Source organism: Leuciscus leuciscus (genome assembly GCF_965113295.1).
Source record: "Leuciscus leuciscus genome assembly, chromosome: 1".
Classification (NCBI taxonomy): Eukaryota; Metazoa; Chordata; class Actinopteri; order Cypriniformes; family Leuciscidae; genus Leuciscus; species Leuciscus leuciscus.
The window spans coordinates 59,311,260-59,329,660 of NC_138725.1; the positions used below are offsets into that span (position 1 = coordinate 59,311,260).

The 18,401-nt window shown below is 37.7% G+C and overlaps 1 long non-coding RNA gene across 2 annotated transcripts in view; it reads left to right on the forward strand.

The window, feature by feature from the left end:
* Positions 1–18,157, forward strand: part of LOC309509647 — a 38,411-nt gene extending 20,254 nt beyond the window's left edge. Inside the window, exon 5 of one of the 2 annotated variants that reach the window (XR_014209968.1) lies at positions 15,574–18,157. This is a non-coding gene — a long non-coding RNA (uncharacterized lncRNA). Of the gene's footprint in view, positions 1–15,568 lie in introns of both variants that reach the window. The other variant, XR_014209969.1, reaches the window with a different exon arrangement.
* Positions 18,158–18,401: the final 244 nt, after the last annotated feature.

Here is an 18,401-nt window from a genome sequence, read left to right on the forward strand (position 1 = left end):
AAATGAAGACCAGTATAAGCATCGCAAAGGGCCTCTGATACAATATAGACAGTTGACAATTCAAAAAAGGTCGATATTTCAGCAACTTACCTCTGGAACAACTCGACGCGCAGCAATGTAAGTGAATGGGGTCCAATGCCCAAGTGACAGTGTTTGGAACTAATCCGATCTTCAAATCCCGGAAGTAGCCGGTTAAAAGCGCCGCCATTTTTTACAACGGAGGTCTATGGGAGTGTCTCAACTCTTTCTCTCTATGGCTCTGCCTTGGACCAATTGATCTGAGGGTTATGCTGCACTAGCCAGGGATGGCCCAAAACAACCGGAATAAAAGGAGATTGAAAAATTAAAAAGGAAATAGTCTCTTGATGGTTGCCAGAGACGGTGAGACTCACCAGGATGGTGGTTCGATGGACCTTAGAGAGGACACTACCGTCAAGAGCAAAAACTGTGGTGGGATCCTTTAAATCTACTGAGGAAATCCCTTGTTCGAGAGTCCATGACTCATCAATGAAGCTTCCCTCGGCTCCTGAATCGATTAGGGTCATACATGAGGCTATAGAACCAGGCCAGCGGAGGACGGCAGAAAACGTAGTGCGAGTCCTCGGCGAAGGGACTAGAGGGGCCTTATAGAGGCGAATGGCCAACTCGATCAGTTGGTCGAGATGGGCTGGAGGTTCGCGGGACAAAAAATATCATCCTTGATATCCGCATTCAGCCCTTCAAGGAAACGTGCGACTAACACCGGTTCGTTCCAGCCGCACATAGTAGCCAGGGTGCAGAATTCAATGGAGAAGTCGACAACAGTCCGCTTCCCCTGGCGAAGCGCAGCGAGTAGTCGTAAAGCTTCGCGACCATAGGTGGAACGGTCGAATACCCTGACTATCTCCTCCTTAAACAGCACATATTGGTCGCAGCAGTCCGCCTGCGAGTCCCAGATGGCCGTTCCCCACTCACGTGCCGTCCGGTCAGTAAGGAGACCACAAAAATGACTCTGGCGCAGTCCTCTGCGTAGGTGATGGGCTGATGAGAAAACACAACCTCACATTGTGTTAGAAAAGAGTGACATTCGGTGGGCTCACCGGCATAACAAGGTGGATTATTGGATTGGATTAACCAGTAGAGGAATAATGGTCAGTGTTGGGGAAGTTACTTTTTAAAAAGTAGTGTTTGCTCGTTACTCGTTACTTATTAAAAAAAGTAATCTGTTGCTTTACTTAGTTACCCCCTTTGGAAAGTAACTTTTTACGTTACTAGTTACTTTTACGTTACTTTTGTTGCTTGACTTTGGGCAGAACCCAATATCTGTTCCTAAATGTGTAGACATAAAGTTATACTATGGAGGACATAACAGGGATTTCTTTTGTGCTTTTTATTATAAAAAATAGTATCAATTTCAAAAGAAAAAATTTCCTTCTCATTGGCGCTGCTGTGTGCGGCAACTTCTGTTTTTATTCTCAGCCGGCTCTGCATCATGGGGTAGAGTGCGACACTCCGCGATGAGCAGAGTGCACGCGCCGCTTCTCTCCACTCCACTCCCCCTATCCACCGAACTTTAAATTTCGGCAATGTCAAGGCAGCCAATAAAGATTCCCTGCTCTCAAACACCAGTGCGAATCGCGTCTTGATAGCCTAGGACAAAATGATATAGAAGACATAAGCTTAGTTTTCAGACATACGACTCACTCTTTCAAGGGAGTAGGAGAAAAAAAGAGACTTTGAGAGAAAAAAAAAATTGTTAAAAAGTACACATTTCAAGCTTTCTATATATTTCTCAGGTCTGTGAGGCAAGTAGCTTATCTGAGTTTCGGTTCATTTACAGTATGAGATGAGCTCCAGTTCACGCACCGGTGCCTCCATGTCATGATTATATCGCATGCTATATTTACTTCTTATTTATTAAATTCAGGCAATTGGTTGATAAAACATTGATTAAAATTAATAATAAAGATTCACACTTTTCATAAAGTGTCAAAATCATGTCTGCCCACTCCATTTGTCTCCCAATATATTTCGCAAATTTATGATCTTACTCATGCTTTTCACTTTTCATATAATCAACATAGATGAAATAATATTTTAATTTTAAATTTTTATTTAAACATAAATATAAAACTAAATTGTTTTCTTTAATTTACTTATTTATTAAATTCAGGCAATTGGTTGATAAAACATTGATTAAAATTAAGATACAATTAATACAAAACGAAATTCACTTTAAAGAAATGCTTTCTACAAAAACAAACTTAATAAAGTGGTCAAAATCATGTCTGTCCACTCCATTTGTCTCCCAATATATTGCGCAAAATTTTTATTTTATTTTATTTAAACATAAATATGAAACTAAATAGTTTTCTTTAATGACTAGGATACAACACGTAGGCCTGTAGCTACTAACTTTCAGATAGGCTATTACGAATTGGCTTACCTGTACAATTACACCCGGTAGGTCTGCTGTCATCCTTGACAGTCCATTTTGGAGTGCGAGCGTCCTTGACATCAGGGTCTCCAGGGTTGGTAGAAGACTACCATAGGAACAGTTCTCTTCAGTTCTCAACAGTTCTCTTCTCTCAAGCATGCAGCTGAGAAGGCAGTGTCACTGTCAAATCTATCCATGGGAAAAGTAACGTTGTGCCGAATTAAAAAAGGAACTATGTTTCGTTACCAAATTTTCAGTAGTAGCGCGTGACACTACTTTTTACCCAAAAAAGTAGTTGCGTTACACACAACACTGATAATGGTAGACCATTAGGAACGAGCCTTATAATAGTAACAATAATCTGGCAATGAGACAGGCAGAGAGGTAACGTTAGGCTAGAAGTAGCAGGGAAAATCAGGAGGGAAGAGAAAACAGGTGTGGAGAAGATCAGCATGAACGTTGATTGCGATGAGGATCAGCTGAGAGAATGTGTGCGTGAGCGTGTGAGTGTGAGAGAGAGGGAAAGAGGAGAAATATCAATCCTGGTTCATGACAACATGCTTCCACATGCATGCGTGCACACACACATACATACAGTACATCTACACGAATTACATGCTTTCATTTAAGAATAATCTTTATTTAAACTTCCCTATTTTGTCATTCACATTCATTTGTTTCAGTATAATGATAGCTCATAATAACCACACAAAACAAACAATATTCATTAATTCTTTATTGTTAGGTTTGCATATGTTTACATTTACAACACATTTTATATACATTGTAACTGATTTGAAGTGCACACAAATTAGTTCTGTTGTATCTGTTACTTATATTTGTTTCTATTTTGAGTTTACCGGTGATGGACCACTGCAGCCGCATCCTGGCGTGACGAAAATTGGAGTCTGGACAGTGTGTTAGATTTTTCCCTAAACCTAACTATCTGGGGCGTCTCCAAATGACACCCAATTGATCTTATTACCTGAGGCGTCTCCAAATCGACACCAATACCTTTATCTGGGGCGTCTCCAAATCGAAACCCAATTTCTTAAACCTTTATACTCTAGCTCTTGCGTCTTCAGTCGACAACTGGCCGAGTCTTACTCTAACTAACTTGCTTCCCTAAACTAGCTTCCTTCCTAAACTAGCTTCCTGCACAGGAATAAATCGACAAACAGACCTGCAAATGTCCTTTAAATGCTTTAATTACGTCCGGGAGAGTTTCCAGAGCAGTTCTCAGGGAATCTCTCCCAAGAAGCAAGGCCGGAGGATCTCAGACAAATTCCATTGAGAATCCCACCGTAAAACATGGATACAACAGTTTTTTATAGAATCGAGAAAACAAATAAGACTAACATGTCACCTTCAATATGATTGGTTCAATTGGTTCAAAAGCCCCAACCTTTTTCCTCTGTCACTGGCACAAGCAAACTCTGTTTTTATGATTACATATCACAAGGTTTGAGAACTAGTAATCTGTCTAGTTTCACTTCCCCTATTTGTTATTTATACACACACACATACACACTCAAAGTCACAAGTTTTCCCCAAAGAGTTTGGAAACATTTAAAAGCAGATGAATGTCGTTCCTGCAAGAAAAACAAATGTTAGTTGATTTATTAAAGTTGATTAATTAAAATCCATCACAACAGGAACAGAGAATTTAAGCATTATTGGTTCCGCCCGATATGATATCTTCAATAAAATGCTGCATTCATCATTGTTTTTAATTCTTTTATGATTTCATTGGTTGTTTAAACAAAGGCTCAATGGGAAAACTTGCCTCTATGCTTTTGAGAAACACCAATAATGCACTTATGCATACAATTCACTGCAGTCTCCAGCTGAAATGAACGCTAGTGGCAGTAAAGTAGTTTGTTGAGGGTTGATTTAACTTATGCAAACCTATGGACTGAACACGTGATGCGCATGTGCGCGACGTCTGTGTTTGCGCAGAGATAACTGATAATCGTTTGCACCTTGGAACCTATTTCCAGGAGTGCGTTCTCGAGCCGTCAGGCACTGTTTTGTGCGGATTGGCGGCCGCTCCGGCTCTGCGTTGAGGGTTTTCTGTTAGAACGGTGTTGTGTTAGCGGTTAGTGGTTAGTGTTGTGTATTATCACCTAAGTTAATAACTAATCATCTTCACAACAGAAGTGAATCAATCAATTAAAACTAACTTTAGCTTGGACAATAACTTTATCCTGGAGCTGCTGTAAAGCCAAAACAATCTCTGTTACTGTAATTTCCTATTAGCCTATCACAGTAAAGCTGTTCTGAAACAATTCATATTGTTAAAAGCGCTATATAAATGAAGGTGACTTGACTTGACTTAAAGGTACAATATGCAAGAATTTTTTGCCGTTAGAGGGCGCTACATTCCAAACAACAACAACGGCGTAGCTTGATGACGATGTGAAGTAGCGTGGAATGATGGGAACTGTCGTTTTAAACTCCACCGTGGATGTAAATCAGTCAGACGGGAATCGAAAAATCATGTTCATGGATGAAGTAAAGTTCTATTTTTATAAATGTTGCGTTTAATGACATGCTTTTTGTGGCGAGGGGGGCGTGGCTCAGCGCGGTCAGTGATGGGAGAGAGAAGAGACGAGCAAGTAGGTCAAGTGCAAATGACGAACACCTGTGTCTTATTGCAGTATTATTGGCGTGGAGAGACCGCTTATAAGCCGCGCTGGAACGAGAGAAAGACTGGAGAGAAAACTGGACGCAGAGGAAGAAAACCGGTGGATCCGAGCTCTCATTTTTGAACTGTTTTGTGCCGTCACGGCTGCCACAGTGAATGCGCGTTGTGCGCTGCTTTTTTGTTTTGCTTTATTTTAATAAAGTACGAGTCCCAGTCACGCGCCGACCCCTGTCTTCTTCCTTCCTGGCTCTTAAACCTCATCACACTTTTATTTCATTAAAATGAATTAACCGCAAGAAAAGTAAGGTTTAATACTAAATTGGTTATCATAGATGTTACTGTATTTGTTGAATTCATTGTTGTGATAACACTGCGCAGTTTTACGTGTTCTAAACAATTGTTGTAAAAGTACATTCGAACATACCCACATCATTTTCCAAAATACTGATTAATCTTTATGTATAACACATGCTATATTTATGTACATGGCCATAAACACCAGACGTGATAAACAATGTCAATAAACTAAACACAAATCTAAGCAATAATACTTTCCTTACATAAACATAACTATTACCGAATGCTACATTTGGAAAATATAAAATTAGGCATGCTTTGTCGACAGAACCAGCAGCAATCGGTAAAGAATAATTGTGTTCCATAACGACTGCACGAAACAAGCTAACGTTTGTTGCTTGATAGACGCTACAACTTCCGCATTTGTCCAGGACTCCACGCAGTACGAGCGGAAACCGAGGGTAACGCGGATATGACGCAATTGACTGGCGACTCCCAGCTCTCCCCTGCTCTCCCCTGCTCTAACGCCCCGTTTCCTTGGTTAAAATCGCAATTTTCTCACGATTTAAAAATAGTTGGAAACATTTGGGATATTGTAAGTAATCAACTTAACAAAATATATAACACTGGCCTTGAGATTTTGGGATATTTTAATGCAAAATTCTTACATATTGTACCTTTAAAAAACCAACATCTTTTATTCCTTTTCATTCAGGGACAGGGACAGATTATTGATTAAAAAAATTGTTATTTTCACATGGCCCCTTGCACAATACTATGTTATGACCTCAAAACACTTTTACCATAGTGCATGGTTTGTAAACTAAGTAATTTTTTTTGGTTTACATCACATAACCAGCTCCATATGTTTTGCTTTTCTAACACCATAAACTTGCTTGGTGCTTCACCTGGTTAACATTGCACTTTCCATGAATTGGGCTACAAGTCCTGTGAAACACCAAGTTCAAAGATTTTTACAAGCAAGCTAAAATGCCATGGTTGTTTCTGCAAATGTGTTTTTATCTCACGGTTGCGTTTAACACTATTGGTTATGTTTAGGGTAGGGTTTAATGTAGATTATTTTCAAACACGATAGAGAGTAAGCCTTTTATTGCCACTCGCCAGACATTTGATTTCCGAACTTCACTTCCACACAACAACAAACAATGTACTAAAACGTTGCTACACAAAACGTAGATTAACAATCTTTTTTTTTCTTTTTTTTTTTTTTTCTCGGATAACGCACTTTTAGTGCCACTCTCCTAATACTTCTCTTTAAACATGTTGTGAAGCATGCAAAAAGCAATGTAATATAATTTTGCAGAAATGCTGCCTCATGCACGTATTCCCAATGAGCCTGGGTTGTTGTGTTTGGTGTGCATTAGGTTTGATGCTGTCACCCTAATTATTATCTTATAATATTGTATATTATTAAATATTTTTGTGACATTAACTCCTTATATGTAACTACTTTCTGTTAGTCTAGTGAAACTAGCTACTTAATTTAAAAGCATGTCCGTAGTCAACTCCATTATGAGTAACGTATAGTCTGACAAGAAATAGCAGCTTCCCTAATACTAGTTCATGACAAATCAAAACGCAAGAGCTCAGGTGGATTGCAGTGCAAGAATTCCCACTTACCATCAAATAACAGGTGCATTTTAGATGGACTATCAAAAGTGTCATAACTTATTATGTTCAGTTTTGAAAAGGGAATATATAGTGTCACTGTTTCCAAGAGCAAAGCCTTAAAGGATTTCCGCAGGGCATTTTTAAAAATTCATATCTGTGTTAGTAAATTAACCTTATGTGACAGAATGTGCTTGCACCATCTCAGAGTTTTAAATATCTATGTGCCTTTCAGGTCTTGTACTGCTCTTTGGACAATGTATTGTGACCTATTATCGCAAATCTTAAACTATCGTATTTTACACAAAAATCATTACAGCCTGAGCACCGATGGTGTGAGGACCCTATTGGAATTGCTCTGTTTATTTGTCCATGTTTTTTGACTCTACCATTCTCAGTGTCTTCATTTAAATAGATTTCTTCTTTGAGTAGACTGTGTTAAGCCTTGCTATATGAACTGCAGAATCAAGCCTTGACATACCGATTTGGCGAACAGTGTCAGTAAAACCAGGAATGAGGATAAAGGGTGTAGAACATAGTGCTCTGTAGCTTTAAATCCAACAGACTAAGTTGTAAAAGCTTGCTTCTACGCATGCGCGAGTATGCACTGTAAAAATAAAAGGTGACTGGAAGAACCTTTTGGGGTTCTTCACTTTGCCACACCGGCGGAACCGTCTGTAGATCCTCTAGGCACCCTTTAAAAAGTGGTGGTTCTCTGAAGAACCACACAAGTTTCCTGGGGAACTCTTATATTAGGCACTGTGTGGAACCACTTTGGGTACCTCCAGGAACCAAATTTCATTTTTTTAAATATTTAATTTCATGTTGTTACTATGGTTACCTTTGACTTCTATTATAATAAACAAATTGAACCAAATACAAAATAAGAATTGTTTATTACATATTTTATACATACACTTCCATGTACATGGGAAAAAAGCTAACTATAGATTAATATCAATAAATACACAAAAAAAAGTATAATATATAAGCAACATGAATAATCAACCATGTATATACAATAGGCTACACAAGAAAAGACATTTAAACAAAATGTATGGAAACACATGTTCCATGTAATAAATCAAATTAAAATAAAATACATTTTGACTAATTAAAAATGTCCATCTTCACTTAACTTTAAAACATTTGTGTTTCAGTCCGATGGTAAGTCTGACATCACTGTTTCCAAGTCCAAAAGCTCTATCAGATGCCAAAAACAAACAAACAGTGCTAATATGCACTCATTGTGCTGTAGGCCTAATATTCCTGAAAATGATGATCCTAACCTTTATCTCTATACCGAAATCTCAGATGGTTAGTTATTCAGCTATTTTGAATCATAAAATGTTGAAGTCTGGGATGCCATTAGACTGGAGACTGTATGTATACACTATGGCTTTTGAAAAGCTTAAATGTGTGACTTTGAATCAACAGTGTTCATAAATGGTTGTTGAGTATTCTCATGCAACAAGATAGAGGAAGTAGAAGTAGAGGCTTCGACTCGGAAACAGTATTAAGGTGAAGTAAAATTATCTGTTGTTCTGTGAATGTTCACTGGTGAATTTCAGTAATTTCAATAAGAATCCACACGATCAGCAATTTCGTTTGTGGTCAAAAATGTCACTATGGGATCAAGTTGGTCACTGGAATTCGCTAGATTTGACCAACAGAAAGCTGGTTGAAAGTGACTCCTGTGTGAGCTGTGCTTCATACATTGCATCGCTACACTGCTGACAATCATGGTCAATGGACTTTTTTGCCTGTGTAATTTCACGAAATTCACAAATGTGACCGCACCTTTACTCGCTGCTACATAAAATGCAATAAATAATAAAATGTTCACAAGGGACATGCGAGGTACTTAAAGAGTTAGAAAAGTGAAAAGGTACAGCAGATTCGTTTTCCGTTTGTTTTTCCTCTTTTCCTCTGGTGGATGGTCCATGCACTTCAGTGATTTTCAGGCCTACAGGAGGATTTTTATTCTTGTTCAAACTTGTATCTCAGCTTACCGAGATCCCTGCAAAGTACAACATTTACTGTTAGTAATGTTATTAAAGTGATAGTTGTGAAATTTAAATAATTTCCTCAGCCTTGTGACGTTCCAAACCTGTTTGACTTTCTGTCTGTGGAACTCAAAAGCAGATCTCAGGCATAATGCAACCCCTGTCACCGTTCGCTTTCACTGCATGAAACAAGCAGAAAAAAATTGTGTAAATCATTCATTCAACCATTCTTATGTACACTTGTCTAGTTCAATTCAATGCAACAATTTATGTAAAAATGGTTAAGCTCCAAAAATGTCAGAGAAAAGATCCTAAAAATAATCAATGAGTTCACAACATTGCCACTGAAATGTTCAGATTATTTTAGAAATGTAATGGTTGTTCTGGGGAAACAAAAGAACAAAGCAGATTATTCACAACGTAATATTTATTGACCAGTAAATGGCTTTAAAATGGTATTTGAGAGAATGAGGGCACCTGTAGTAAGTAAAGTTAGGCTAAACAAAAACAGACCAAACTATATTAACCTGCTTTTGTTATTCATAACAAACGACAATGACGACAGCAGGAATCAGCTAAATTAGTTAGGCTATATCAGCAATTTGAAGACACAGTTGTAGAGAATATGTTGAATTGAATGACTAAATCAATCTAAGACAATAAGTCAATAATTTTCATTTGTTCTTTAGATCAACGTAGTTAGCATCACGGCTAAAACCTTCATACCAGATTGGCTACTGTGCAATAAACGAGAGGTAAACACTGTAAAAACGTAGTAATGTACACTGTAAAAATAAAAGGTGCCTGGAGGAACCTTTTGGGGTTCTTCACTTTGCCACACCGGCGGAACCGTCTGTAGATCCTCTAGGCACCCTTTAAAAGGGGCGGTTCTCTGAGGAACCACACAGGTTTCCTGAGGAACTCTTATATTAGGCACTGTGTGGTGCCTCCAGGAACCAAATTTAAATTTTATTTTATTTGTATTAAATTAATTTCATGTTGTTACTATGGTTACCACCATTAACTTCTATTATAATAACCAAACTGAACCAAATACAAAATAAGAATAGTTTATTACATATTTTAGATCCATTTTAATACACTTCCATGCACTTGGAAAAAAAAGCTAGTAATAGATTAATATCAATGAATACACACACACACACACACAAAATTGTATAATACATAAGTAACATGAATAATCAACCATGTGTATACAATAAGCTACACAAGAAAATACATCTCAACAAAATGCATGGAAAAAACATGTTCCAAGTAATAAATCAATGTAAAAAATAAAAATTTTGACGAATTAAAAATGTCCATCTTCACTTAATTTTAAAACATGTTTCAGTCTGACGTCACTGTTTCCAAGTCCAAAAGCTCTATCAGATGCCAAAAACAAACAACAAACAGTGCTAATATACACTCATTGTGCTGTAATATTCCTGAAAATTATGATCCTAACCTTTATCTCTATTCCGAATCTCAGATGGTTTAGTTATTCAGCTATTTTGAATCATAAAATGTTTAAGTCTGGGATGCTGTTAGACTGGAGACTTATGTACACTATGGCTTTTGAAAAGCTTAAATGTGTGACTTGAATCAACAGTTCCCATAAATGGCTGTTGAGTATTCTCAATATCTAGAAACAAGATAGAGAAAGTAGAAGTAGAGGCTTCGACACGGAAACAGTATTCCTTATGTCACAACAAGCAGAAAACATTTTCCATTTTAACAGAGTTAAGGTGCAGTAAAATTATCTGTTGTTCTACCAGAAAGACTCGGGAGAGTTATTTCAATAAACCATACATTTATTGACAGCTCAGCAAGCTGATAATCTACAAAGTCATTTGGCGTAGGCCCCGTCCGTAGTGCATAGTCCGAGAGTATCGGATCTGCAATTCCTGCCTAAAGATGAAGGCAGGGGCGCAGCCGACCCCCCTCCTGGGAGGTATGGACGGGACCATCCTGGTGGTGGTGGGGAGGATGGGGGTAATCGTCGCTTCAGTATCTGCGAACTCAAACATGTGTAAGTACCGTGCTTTTATACAATAAGCATAATAATATGATTGGATAGAAGTGAAGCAATAAGTGACGTAATAATTGAGTCTTCCCAGCAGAACTTATGCTAAAGCTTTCATTTCTGTGAATGTTCACTGGTGAATTCACTCGATCAGTAATTTTGTGTGGTGCTTCATACATTACATCGCTACACTGCTGACAACGGTCAATGGACATTTTTGCCTGCGTAATTTCACGAAATTCACAAATGTGATGCACCTTTACTCGCTGCAACATAAAATGCAATCAATTATAAAATCTTCACAAGGGACACGTGAGGTAGGCTACTTAACGAGTTAGAAAAGTGAAAAGGTGCATCAGCTTCATTTTCCTGTTTGTTTTTCCTCTTTTCTGGTGGATGGTCCAGGCACTTCAGTGATTTTCAGGTCTACAGGAGGATTTTTATTCTTGATCAAACTTCTATTTCAGCTTACCGAGATCCCTGCAAAGTACAACATTTACTGTTAGTAAGGTTATTAAAGTGATAGTTGGGAAATTTAAATAATTTCCTCAGCCTTGTGACGTTCCAAACCTGTTTGACTTTCTGTCTGTGGAACCCGAAAGCAGATCTCAGGCATAATGCAACCCGTCACCATTCAATATCACTGCATGAAACACAAGCATAAAAAAATTGTGTAATTCATTCATGAAACTATTCTTATGTACACTTGTCTAGTTCAGTTCAATGCAACAATTTATGTAAAAATGGTTAAGCTCCAAAAATGTCCCAGAAAAGATCCCAAAAATAATCAATGAGTTCACAACTCATGTGTTATGGGTTGTGTTGTAAGTCTTATGAAGCCATATAATAGCTTTTTCCTTTTTTTTCTTTTCGAAAAAGACTAAACTTGAAGTTATAATTCAGGGTTCAAATGTCTTATATTCAAATGCATATGATTAAGGTATTGAGAATGAGGACATACTCATAGGTAGCTTGCTGTCACGTGACGAATTGAGCCCGTCCACCATTTTGGGAGGATACGCTATGGGTTGCCAGGGGCAACAGTGCAAGAGCAATACAGAGACGGAGCAGGAAAGACGGCTCGAGGAATTATAATAGAAATTACGAGAAAATTAAGAATAAATGGAGAAGAATGCGGCAAAAGAAAAGGGTCCTTACAGGGAGAAACTTACTACCAATGCCAAACAAAAATGTTTTTTTTTTTTTTTACTTTTAAATTTTAAAATACGAAAAAACTGTAATACATGGCTCCTACGGTTTCCATGACAATCGTGTGAGACACTGGAGCAGTTTTTTACACAGCAGTGTTTTCCAGGCATTCTAAAATAGTGCAACAACCTCCTCTACTATCAATACAAACAATGAACGGTGCTGGCGTGTATCCTCCCAAAATGGCGGAAAGGGGAGGATGATGCAGTCTCTGAGGGCGGGGCGCTGTGTCGTGACGACATCTCCTCATTCTCAATAGCCTATAAAAAATGCATAGCATTATTGGCTCCAAACCTGTGATATTATTTTTCTGAGTAACATGAATGAGATTTGAGAGCATGAGGGAAGATTTTCAGAGAATAACTGATTAAAAAAGTACACAGTCAAACAATACAATTTCACACAGAGAAAGTTCATAGTAATAAAGTACTTGCATGTGGTGTATAGGTAACTTACTGTAATTCAATGTTGCCTCTGAAATGTTCAGATTATTTTAGAAATGTACTGGTTGTTCTGGGGAAACAAAAGAACAAAGCTGATTATTCACAACATAATATTTATTGACCAGTAAATGGCTTTAAAATGGTATTTGAGAGAATGAGGGCACCTGTAGTAAGTAAAGTTAGGCTAAACAAAAACAGACCAAACTATATTTGTTATTCATAACAAACGTCAATGACGACAGCAGGAATCAGCTAAATTAGTTAGGCTATATCAGCAATTTGAAGACACAGTTGTACAGAATATGTTGAATTGAATGACTAAATCAATCTAAGACAATAAGTCAATCATTTCCTTTTGTTCATTAACGTTAACGTAGCATCGCGGCTATACAACCTTCATACCAGATACTGTGCAATAAACGAGTGGTAAACACTGTAAAAAAGTAGTAATGTATAATAAATTTAGTTTATATGTGTGTGTTTGAATATATAGTGAGTAGACTCTGTATTTATATTTATTTGGCGAATTTACAAACCTTGTAATGGAGAGCCGAGCAAACGGCGGAAGCTTTGATGAGAGTAGCCGTTACTTCAAATCCGATGACGTCGATCAACTGAGCTTTGTTGCGCGCGAGCAGCGCGAGGAACTGAAGCGACGACAGTAGAGGAATAGCAGCAGTTTCGTGACAGAATAAAACTTTTCTCCTCCTGGTTCTTCTTCTTCAAATAATAATTTATGAAGAAGTAGGTAAAATTATTAATTTATTACTATTATTTATTCAATAATAATTAATGAATTCTTATTATTAATATTATTATAATTTAGTGTTATTGTTTAAGGTTTAAATTAATCAATAAAATAGGCCTATAGATACTAAATAAATGTAATCTACCTAGGTGAAAAAGACGTAGGCTACTGTTAAATGTATTAAAAATGTATTAAAGTATATTTGTATTGTAGGCCTACTAAAAACACACTCAAGTACATTTTTAATAGTACGTCTTTTTCACCTGGGCATGTATACTGAATCAAACTTAAGTAGCCTATAATAATAATAATAATAATAATAGGATAATAATAATCTTATTCTGGCCTCACTGAACCATTGGGTTCCTCCAGATGCTGGCTTTAACATAAGAGATCTTCCAGGAACCACTTAAATGTTAAAAGATCTTCCAATAACCCTTTTATCGCATTCAAGTTCCTCTATTTTCCCTAAAAGCACTTCGAGGTCTCATGGTAATGAAAAGGTGACTCCAGAACCTCTGAACTAAATACAAAGTGCTTAAAGGATCCCATAAGTTCCAGCAAGAACCTCAAAGATTGTCAATGCTCCTCCAGTAACCCTACTATAGGAGAAAGAGCTTTGAGGCACTTAAATTACATTTTGAAGTTCCTTGAGTATCCGACAGGATATTTGAGGCTCCTTTAGTTTTTACAGTGTATGATAAATTTAGTTTTTATATATGTGTGCCATTGAGTTCTGAACCATTGAGTTCCTCCAGATGCTGGCTTTAACATAAGAGATATTCCAGGAACCACTTAAATGTTAAAAGATCTTCCAATAACCCTTTTATCACATTCAAGTTCCTCTATTTTCCCCCAAAGCACTTTGAGGTCTCATGGTAATGAAAAGGTGACTCCTGAACCTCTGAACTAAATACAAAGTGCTTAAAGGATCCCATAAGTTCCAGCAAGAACCTCAAAGATTGTCAATGCTCCGCCAGTAACCCTACTATAGGAGAAAGAGCTTTGAGGCACTTAAATTACATTTTGAAGTTCCTTGAGTATCCGACAGGATATATGAGGCTCCTTTAGTTTTTACAGTGTGGGTTTTACGGTGATGAAATTATATGCTTGCTTTTGAACTTCTGTATCTCCTCTAGTAAAGTTATATGTTGTTAAACGAAACTTTACCTTGCCGCTCGTCATTCAACATGGTGTCAGAAGTGGTCCTCACGGAATCGTGAATGCAGCGAAGAAAAGAAGATACTCTTCCAACGAACATTCACACAGTAAGCCACCATCGTTCATCGCACAATAAAACATGGCTAGGGGGGTTTCGCAGACCTGATCCACTTGTCTTTGATGGCAATATCGGCGAAAATTGGCGTGTGTTTGAGCAGGAATTTGACATATTTATTGCTGCTGCACATTTAGAGAAAGAGCCTCGCACAAAAGCTTTCATACTGCTTAATCTGGCTGGCTCGATGGAAAGACACAAATTTAATTCAAGAAATCAAAGGCCAGGAGAGACAATATAAGCATATGTAACCAACCTACGAAACAAGGCGCAGAGTTGCAGGTTTGGAGATTTACAAGAGGAACTGATAAGGGATCGACCTGTGTGTGGGATACTCAATGATGGAATTAGAAAACTCCTGCAGCGTGACAATGAGCTAACATTGACAAAAACCACTGAAACATGTCAAATACATGAACTGACAGACCAGCACACTAAAACACTAGCTGGACCAAAGCATAATTTAGCAAATGTGGACAGTGTTCAACAAATGGTAAAAAGAAAAACGTTTCGTACTCCCAAACACAGATCAGACAAGTTTGCCTCACAACAAATTAATAATTGCAGCAATTGTGGAAGCAACCATGAGGCAAAACGGGAGAAATGTCCTGCATATGGCCAGCAGTGTCACAGGTGCAACAAATGGAACCACTTCCAAAAATGCTGCAAATCTATGAAAGTTCATTGTACACGGAATCTAAAAAAGACTGTGAATCAAATTGATGTTGCCAGAGCTTTAAACAGCAGTGAAGATTCATTCTTTATAGACGGATTTTCCTTAAATCTCCGAGGTAAATAATCTTCGAGGTAATAATGAAGGTGGTAGAAATTGACCCAAAACAGTCAAAGAAAACCGCAATATCTTGCACAGTCAAGTCAAGTCAAGTCAAGTTTATTTGTATAGCGCTTTTCACAATACAGATTGTATCAAAGCAGCTTCACAGTATTAAATTAAAATAATACAACAACGTTTTTTCAAGAGGAATTTATTGATTGATAACATTAAATTAAATATCCCCAAAATATCCCCAACTGAGCAAGCCAAAGGCAACAGTGGCAAGGAACCGAAAAACTCCATCAAGTGACCTAATGGTGTCCTAAAACTCCATCAGGTGACCTAATGGAGAAAAAAAACCTTGGGAGAACCCAGGCTCAGTCGGGGGCCAGTTCTCCTCTGGCATTTATGAGCTAGAGGCCGGATTGTAGTTTGAACTGTAGGATTATAAGAATGCCTGGCTGAAGAGATGCGACTTTAATCTAGTTTTAAACTGGGAGAGCGAGTCTGAGCAACGAACAGTATCAGTAAGACTATTCCAGAGTTTTGGAGCCAAATGTGAAAATGCTCTCCCTCCTTTGGTGGTTCTGGATATCCTAGGTATGACCAAAAGCCTTGAATTTAGTGATCTTAAAGAGCGCGATGGATTATAGGGTGATTGAAGATCCGTTAAATAGACTGGAGCTAAGCCGTTTAGGGCTTTGTAAGTCAGTAGCAATATCTTATAATTAATACGGAGCTTTATAGGTAACCAATGCAGTGATGATAAAATCGGTGTTATATGATCATATTTTCTTGATCTCGTTAGAACTCTAGCGGCAGCATTTTGGACTAACTGTAGCTTGTTTATTGAGGATGCAGGACAACCAGCTAATAAAGCATCACAGTAATCCAGTCTCGAGGTCATGAATGCATGAACTAACTTTTCTGCATCAGAAACTGATAGCATATTACGTAGCTTAGCAATGTTTCTAAGGTGGAAAAAGGCTGTTTTTGTAACATATGAAATATGATTTTCAAAAGACAGGTTGCAATCGAGTATAACACCCAGGTCTTTTACTGTAGAGGATAAAGTAACAGGACATCCTATGATGTTAAAGTTGTATTGTGCGATGTTTTGTGGGCGGTTTTTTGAACCGATAAGTATTACCTCTGTCTTGTCTGGATTTAATAAAAGAAAATTACGCGTCATCCAATCTTTTATATCTTTAACACACTCTGTCAATTTGGAAAATTTAGCGTTTTCATCCGGCCGTGATGAAATATATATTTGAGTGTCATCAGCATAACAATGGAAACTAATTCCATGTTTCCTTATAATATTTCCAAGTGGCATCATATATATTGAAAATAACAGAGGGCCTAACACAGATCCCTGCGGCACTCCATAGTTTACTGGAGTTATGATCGATTTTTCTCCATTTAAATAGACAAAATGGTAGCGGTCAGATAGGTATGATTTGAACCAGCTTAGTGCTTGTCCTTGAACACCAGTATAATTTTGTAGTCGATCTAAGAGTAATGTATGATCTATAGTATCGAACGCAGCACTAAGATCAAGTAAAACTAGTATTGAGATACAGCCTTGGTCAGAAGCTAAAAGTAAATCATTTGTGATTTTAACAAGCGCAGTTTCAGTGCTATGATGCGGTCTGAATCTAGACTGAAACTTTTCATAGATATCATTTTGTTGCAAGAAAGAGCCCAGTTGAGCGGACACCACTTTTTCTAATATTTTAGACATAAATGGAAGATTTGAAATGGGTCTATAATTTGCTAGATTATTATGATCTAATTGTGGTTTCTTAATGAGAGGTTTTATAACTGCCAGTTTAAATGTTCTTGGAACATGACCTAAAGATAAAGACGAGTTAATAATATTGAGGAGAGGCTCTTCCACTACAGGTAACACTTCTTTCAGTAGTTTAGTTGGTATAGGATCTAATAAACATGTTGTTGTTTTAGATGAAGTGATAAGTTTATTTAACTCTTTTTGTTCTATAGTTGTAAAGCACTGTAATTGTTCTTGCGGGGTGATAATTGAAGCTGAATTATAATGCGCGATTGAAGATTGAACGTTTACAATTGTGGTTCTGATGCTTTCTATTTTCTCAGTGAAGAAGTTCATGAAATCATTACTACTGAACTGTAACGGGATATTTTGTTCGGGTGACGTCTGTTTATTTGTTAGTCTAGCCACGGTGTTAAATAAAAACCTTGGATTGTTTTGGTTGTTTTCTATTAGTTTGCGGAGGTGCTCAGCCCTGGCCGCTTTTAGGGCCTTTTTATAACGTGACATACTGTCTTTCCAAGCGATTCGAAAGACCTCTAAATTAGTTTGTTTCCATTTACGCTCTAAAATACGGGGTTCTCTCTTTAAAGCATGCGTAGTATTGTTATACCATGGTGCTTTATTTTTCTCTCTGACCTTTTTTAATTTAATAGGTGCAACCACATCCAATGTTCTAGAGAGAATGGTGCTCATAGTGCTAGTTAGTTCTTCTAGTTCATCTGTTTGTTTGGGTTCAGGCAGCAGCTGAGACAGATTAGATAAGCAATTTGAGAAATTATCTATGGTGGATGGGAGGATTGTTCTGCCTGGTTGATAACGCGACGCCACATGACATATTACAGCAGTACGTAATATGCAAGTTACCATGTAGTGATCAGTGACTTCATCACTTCATCACAGTCCAAACCAATGGAAAGCCTCTCGAACTAAAGATCGACACAGGAGCCTCATGCAACATCATGTCTATGCAGACATTTGCACAGGTAAAGCAAGAAGAGAATCTTCAGTTGTCAAGCCTTGTGAAGCTTGTTGCGTATGGTGGAGAGGAGATCCAGACTGCGGGTTCAACTGTGTTATCATGCAACCTGAGTGACCAGAACTATTCTCTACAGTTCTACGTGGTGAAATTTTTTTTAT